The following is an 8,225-nucleotide window of genomic DNA, read 5'->3' as shown; positions in this document are numbered from 1 at the left end:
TTACCTCGAGAAACGTGAAGCGAAACCCATCCATTGAGAAGAAAAGTCCGTTCGTATTCATTCATTCCTTCGGAAGCCTATTACTCGATTTAATTGCCTTTATAATATCACATATGATTTTAAGTTGAATTTTTTTACATGTTTTGTTAGAACATATTATAATTGAATACTTGCCTCGAGAAACGTCAAGCGAAAGCCATCCATTGACAAGAAAAGTTCATTTGTAGTCACTCATGACAACGAAAGCCTTATTACTCGCTTTAAATGCTTTTATAATCCCATAATTTAATTGAATTTTAATTTTTTTTATATTTTTTGATTAAAACAGATTGTAATTGATTGTTTACCTTGGGAAACGTCAAGCGAAACCCATCCATTGATAAGAAAAATTTATTTATAGTAACTCATGCCTACGAAAGCCTTATTACTCGCTTTAAATGCTTTTATAATCCCATAATTGAATTTACTTTGATTTTTTTTACATGTTTAGATTAAAACAGATTGTAATTGATTGTTTACCTCGGGAAAGATGAAGCGAAAGCTATCCATTGACAAGAAAAGTTTATTTATAGTCACTCATGCCTACGAAATCCTTTTTACTCGCTTTAAATGCTTTTATAATCCCATAATTGAATTGAATTTTAATTTTTTTTATATTTTTTGATTAAAACAGATTGTAAGTGATTGTTTACCTCAAGAAATGTGAAGCGAAAGCTATGCATTGACAAGAAAAGTTTATTTATAGTCACTCATGACAACGAAAGCCTTATTACTCGCTTTAAATGCTTTTATAATCCCATAATTGAATTTAATTTCATTTTTTTATATTTTTTGTATAAAACAGATTGTAATGGATTGTTTACCTTGGGAAACGTGAAGCGAAAGCCATCCATTGACAAGAAAAGTTTATTTATAGTCACTCATGCCTACGAAAACCTTATTACTCGCTTTAAATGCTTTTATAATCCCATAATTGAATTTAATTTGATTTTTCTACATTTTTTGATTAAAATAGATTGTAATTGGTTGTTTACCTTGGGAAAGATGAAGCGAAAGCTATCCATTGACAAGAAAAGTTTATTTATAGTCACTAATGCATACAAAATCCTTATTACTCGCTTTAAATGCTTTTATAATCCCATAATTGAATTTAATTTGATTTTTTTACATTTTTTGAATAAAACAGATTGTAATTGATTGTTTACCTCGGGAAACGTGAAGCGAAAGCTATCCATGACAAGAAAAGTTCATTTATAGTCACTCATGCCTACGAAAACCTTATTACTCGCTTTAAATGCTTTTATAATCCCATAATTGAATTGAATTTTAATTTTTTTACATTTTTTGATTAAAACATATTGTAATTGATTGTTTACCTCGAGAAACGTGAAGCGAAAGCCATCCATTGACAAGAAAAGTTCATTTGTAGTCAATCATGACAATGAAAGCCTTATTACTCGCTTTAAATGCTTTTATAATCCCATAATTGAATTGAATTTTAATTTTTTTTTATATTTTTTGACTAAAACAGATTGTAATTAATTGTTTACCTTGGGAAATGTCAAGCGAAACCCATCCATTGATAAGAAAAGTTTATTTATAGTCACTCATGCCTACGAAAACCTTATTACTCGCTTTAAATGCTTTTATAATCCCATAATTGAATTTAATTTGATTTTTTTACATTTTTTGATTAAATTAGATTGTAATTGATTGTTTACCTCGAGAAACGTGAAGCGAAACCCATCCATTGAGCAGAAAAGTCCGTTCGTATTCATTCATTCCTTCGGAAGCCTATTACTCGATTTAATTGCCTTTATAATCTCACATATGATTTTAAGTTGAATTTTTTTACATGTTTTGTTAGAACATATTATAATTGAATACTTGCCTCGAGAAACGTCAAGCGAAAGCCATCCATTGACAAGAAAAGTTCATTTGTAGTCACTCATGACAACGAAAGCCTTATTACTCGCTTTAAATGCTTTTATAATCCCATAATTGAATTGAATTTTAATTTTTTTTTATATTTTTTGATTAAAACAGATTGTAATTGATTGTTTACCTTGGGAAACGTCAAGCGAAACCTATCCATTGATAAGAAAAGTTTATTTATAGTAACTCATGCCTACGAAAGCCTTATTACTCGCTTTAAATGCTTTTATAATCCCATAATTCAATTTACTTTGATTTTTTTACATGTTTAGATTAAAACAGATTGTAATTGATTGTTTACCTCGGGAAAGATGAAGCGAAAGCTATCCATTGACCAGAAAAGTTTATTTATAGTCACTAATGCCTACGAAATCCTTTTTACTCGCTTTAAATGCTTTTATAATCCCATAATTGAATTGAATTTTAATTTTTTTTATATTTTTTGATTACAACAGATTGTAAGTGATTGTTTACCTCAAGAAATGTGAAGCGAAAGCTATGCATTGACAAGAAAAGTTTATTTATAGTCACTCATGACAACGAAAGCCTTATTACTCGCTTTAAATGCTTTTATAATCCCACAATTGAATTTAATTTCATTTTTTTATATTTTTTGAATAAAACAGATTGTAATGGATTGTTTACCTTGGGAAACGTGAAGCGAAAGCCATCCATTGACAAGAAAAGTTTATTTATAGTCACTCATGCCTACGAAAACCTTATTACTCGCTTTAAATGCTTTTATAATCCCATAATTGAATTTAATTTGATTTTTCTACATTTTTTGATTAAAATAGATTGTAATTGGTTGTTTACCTTGGGAAAGATGAAGCGAAAGCTATCCATTGACAAGAAAAGTTTATTTATAGTCACTAATGCATACAAAATCCTTATTACTCGCTTTAAATGCTTTTATAATCCCATAATTGAATTTAATTTGATTTTTTTACATTTTTTGAATAAAACAGATTGTAATTGATTGTTTACCTCGGGAAACGTGAAGCGAAAGCTATCCATGACAAGAAAAGTTCATTTATAGTCACTCATGCCTACGAAAACCTTATTACTCGCTTTAAATGCTTTTATAATCCCATAATTGAGTTGAATTTTAATTTTTTTACATTTTTTGATTAAAACATATTGTAATTGATTCTTTACCTCGAGAAACGTGAAGCGAAAGCCATCCATTGACAAGAAAAGTTCATTTGTAGTCAATCATGACAATGAAAGCCTTATTACTCACTTTAAATGCTTTTATAATCCCATAATTGAATTGAATTTTAATTTTTTTTTATATTTTTTGACTAAAACAGATTGTAATTAATTGTTTACCTTGGGAAATGTCAAGCGAAACCCATCCATTGATAAGAAAAGTTTATTTATAGTCACTCATGCCTACGAAAACCTTATTACTCGCTTTAAATGCTTTTATAATCCCATAATTGAATTTACTTTGATTTTTTTACATGTTTAGATTAAAACAGATTGTAATTGATTGTTTACCTCGAGAAAGATGAAGCGAAAGCTATCCATTGACAAGAAAAGTTTATTTATAGTCACTAATGCCTACGAAATCCTTTTTACTCGCTTTAAATGCTTTTATAATCCCATAATTGAATTGAATTTTAATTTTTTTTATATTTTTTGATTACAACAGATTGTAAGTGATTGTTTACATCAAGAAATGTGAAGCGAAAGCTATGCATTGACAAGAAAAGTTTATTTATAGTCACTCATGACAACGAAAGCCTTATTACTCGCTTTAAATGCTTTTATAATCCCATAATTGAATTTAATTTTATTTTTTTATAATTTTTGAATAAAACAGATTGTAATGGATTGTTTACCTTGGGAAACGTGAAGCGAAAGCCATCCATTGACAAGAAAAGTTTATTTATAGTCACTCATGCCTACGAAAACCTTATTACTCGCTTTAAATGCTTTTATAATCCCATAATTGAATTTAATTTGATTTTTCTACATTTTTTGATTAAAATAGATTGTAATTGGTTGTTTACCTTGGGAAAGATGAAGCGAAAGCTATCCATTGACAAGAAAAGTTTATTTATAGTCACTAATGCATACAAAATCCTTATTACTCGCTTTAAATGCTTTTATAATCCCATAATATAATTTAATTTGATTTTTTTACATTTTTTGAATAAAACAGATTGTGATTGATTGTTTACCTCGAGAAACGTGAAGCGAAAGCTATCCATGACAAGAAAAGTTCATTTATAGTCACTCATGCCTACGAAAACCTTATTACTCGATTTAAATGCTTTTATAATCCCATAATTGAATTGAATTTTAATTTTTTTACATTTTTTGATTCAAACATATTGTAATTGATTGTTTACCTCGAGAAACGTGAAGCGAAAGCCATCCACTGACAAGAAAAGTTCATTTGTAGTCAATCATGACAACGAAAGCCTTATTACTCGCTTTAAATGCTTTTATAATCCCATAATTGAATTGAATTTTAATTTTTTTTTATATTTTTTGACTAAAACAGATTGTAATTAATTGTTTACCTTGGGAAATGTCAAGCGAAACCCATCCATTGATAAGAAAAGTTTATTTATAGTCACTCATGCCTACGAAAACCTTATTACTCGCTTTAAATGCTTTTATAATCCAATAATTGAATTTAATTTGATTTTTTTAAATTTTTTGATTAAAACAGATTGTAATTGATTGTTTACCTCAAGAAACGTGAAGCGAAACCCATCCATTGAGAAGAAAAGTCCGTTCGTAGTCATTCATTCCTTCGGAAGCCTATTACTCGATTTAATTGCCTTTATAATCTCACATATGATTTTAAGTTGAATTTTTTTACATGTTTTGTTAGAACATATTATAATTGAATACTTGCCTCGAGAAACGTCAAGCGAAAGCCATCCATTGACAAGAAAAGTTCATTTGTACTCACTCATGACAACGAAAGCCTTATTACTCGCTTTAAATGCTTTTATAATCCCATAATTGAATTGAATTTTAATTTTTTTTATATTTTTTTATTAAAATAGATTGTAATTGATTGTTTACCTTGGGAAACGTCAAGCGAAACCCATCCATTGATAAGAAAAGTTTATTTATAGTAACTCATGCCTACGAAAGCCTTATTACTCGCTTTAAATGCTTTTATAATCCCATAATTGAATTTAATTTGATTTTTTTTACATGTTTATATTAAAACAGATTGTAATTGATTGTTTACCTCGGGAAAGATGAAGCGAAAGCTATCCATTGACAAGAAAAGTTTATTTATAGTCACTAATGCCTACGAAATCCTTTTTACTCGCTTTAAATGCTTTTATAATCCCATAATTGAATTGAATTTTACTTTTTTTTATATTTTTTGATTAAAACATATTGTAATTGATTGTTTACCTCAAGAAATGTGAAGCGAAAGCTATGCATTGACAAGAAAAGTTTATTTATAGTCACTCATGACAACGAAAGCCTTATTACTCGCTTTAAATGCTTTTATAATCCCATAATTGAATTTAATTTGATTTTTTTTACATGTTTAGATTAAAACAGATTATAATTGATTGTTTACCTCGGGAAAGATGAAGCGAAACCCATCCATTGATAAGAAAAGTTTATTTATAGTCACTAATGCCTACGAAATCCTTTTTACTCGCTTTAAATGCTTTTAGAATCCCATAATTGAATTGAATTTTAATTTTTTTTTATATTTTTTGATTAAAACAGATTGTAATTGATTGTTTACCTCGGGAAATGTTTAGCGAAACCCATCCATTGATAAGAAAAGTTTATTTATTGTAACTCATGCCTACGAAAGCCTTATTACTCGCTTTAAATGCTTTTATAATCCCATAATTGAATTGAATTTTAATTTTTTTTATATTTTTTGATTAAAACAGATTGTAATTGATTGTTTACCTCAAGAAATGTGAAGTGAAAGCTATCCATTGACAAGAAAAGTTTATTTATAGTCACTCATGCTTACGAAAACCTTATTACTCGCTTTAAATGTTTTTATAATCCCATAATTGAATTGAATTTTAATTTTTTGAAATTTTTTGATTAAAAGAGATTGTAATTGATTGTTTACCTCGAGAAACGTGAAGCGAAACCCATCCATTGAGAAGAAAAGTCCGTTCGTAGTCATTCATTCCTTCGAAAGCCTATTACTCGATTTAATTGCCTTTATAATCTCACATATGATTTTAAGTTGAATTTTTTATACATGTTTTGTTAGAACATATTATAATTGAATACTTGCCTCGAGAAACGTCAAGCGAAAGCCATCCATTGACAAGAAAAGTTCATTTGTACTCACTCATGAAAACGAAAGCCTTACTACTCGCTTTAAATGCTTTTATAATCCCATAATTGAATTGAATTTTAATTTTTTTTATATTTTTTGATTAAAACAGATTGTAATTGATTGTTTACCTCGGGAAACGTCAAGCGAAACCCATCCATTGATAAGAAAAGTTTATTTATAGTAACTCATGCCTACGAAAGCCTTATTACTCGCTTTAAATGCTTTTATAATCCCATAATTGAATTTAATTTGATTTTTTTTACATGTTTAGAATAAAACAGATTGTAATTGATTATTTACCTCGGGAAAGATGAAGCGAAAGCTATCCATTGACAAGAAAAGTTTATTTATAGTAACTAATGCCTACGAAATCCTTATTACTCGCTTTAAATGCTTTTATAATCTCATAATTGAATTTAATTTGATTTTTTTACATTTTTTGATTAAAACAGATTGTAATTGATTGTTTACCTCGAGAAACATGAAGCGAAACCCATCCATTGATAAGAAAAGTGCGTTCATAGTCATTCATTCCTTCGTAAGCCTATTACTCGATTTAATTGCCTTTATAATCTCACATATGATTTTAACTTGAATTTTTTTTTACATTTTTTTATTAAAACAGATTATAATTGAACATTTGCCTTAAGAAATGTGAAGCAAAAGTCATCCACCGATAGGAAAAGTTCATTTATAGTCACTCATGTCTACGAAAGCCTTATTACTCGCTTTAAATGATTTTATAATCTCATAATTGAATTTAATTTGAATTTTTTTACATTTTTTAAGTAAAACAGATTATAATTAATTGTTTGCCTTGGGAATCGTGAAGCGAAAGCCATCCATTCAAAAGAAAAGTTCGTTTATACTCATTCATGCCTCCGGAAGCCTATTACTCGATTTAAATGCCTTTACGATCTCACAAATGATTTTAAGTTGAATTTTTTTACATTTTTTGTTAGACAATATTATAATTGAATATTTGCCTTGAGAAACGTGAAGCAAAAGCCATCCATTGACAAGAAAAGTTCATTTATAGTCACTCATGTCTACGAAAGCCCTATGACTCACTTTAATCGCTTTTATAATCCCATAATTAAATTTAATTTGATTTTTTTTACATTTTTTGACTAAAACAAATTGTAATGGATTGTTTACCTCGGGAAATATGAAGCGAAAGCCATCCATTGACAAGAAAAGTTTATTTATAGTCAGTCATGCCTACGAAAGCCTTATTACTCGCTTTAAATACTTCTGTAATCCCATAATTGAATTTAATTTGATTTTTCTACATTTTTTGATTAAAACATATTGTAATTGGTTGTTTACCTTGGGAAAGATGAAGCGAAAGCTATCCATTGACAAGAAAAGTTTATTTATAGTCACTTATGCATACAAAATCCTTATTACTCGCTTTAAATGCTTTTATAATCCCATAATTGAATTTAATTTGATTTTTTTACATTTTTTGAATAAAACAGATTGTAATTGATTGTTTACCTCGGGAAACGTGAAGCGAAAGCTATCCATTGACAAGAAAAGTTTATTTATAGTCACTTATGCCTACGAAAACCTTATTACTCGCTTTAAATGCTTTTATAATCCCATAATTGAATTGAATTTTAATTTTTTTAAATTTTTTTATTAAAACAGATTGTAATTGATTGTTTACCTTGAGAAACGTGAAGCGAAAGCTATCCATTGATAAGAAAAGTTTATTTATAGTCACTCATGCCTACGAAAGCCTTATTACTCGCTTTAAATGCTTTTATAATCCCATAATTGAATTGAATTTGATTTTTTTACATTTTTTGATTAAAACAGATTGTAATTGATTGTTTACCTCGAGAAACGTGAAGCGAAACCCATCCATTGAGAAGAAAAGTCCGTTCGTAGTCATTCATTCCTTCGGAAGCCTATTGCTCGATTTAATTGCCTTTATAATCTCACATATGATTTTAAGTTGAATTTTTTTACATGTTTTGTTAGA

The sequence above is a fragment of the Theobroma cacao genome, chromosome 7 (assembly GCF_053813885.1).
Source record: "Theobroma cacao isolate CCN51 chromosome 7, ASM5381388v1, whole genome shotgun sequence".
Lineage (NCBI taxonomy): Eukaryota > Viridiplantae > Streptophyta > Magnoliopsida > Malvales > Malvaceae > Theobroma > Theobroma cacao.
The sequence above is the reverse complement of the archived record's forward strand: the minus strand, read 5'-3'. Positions refer to the sequence as shown.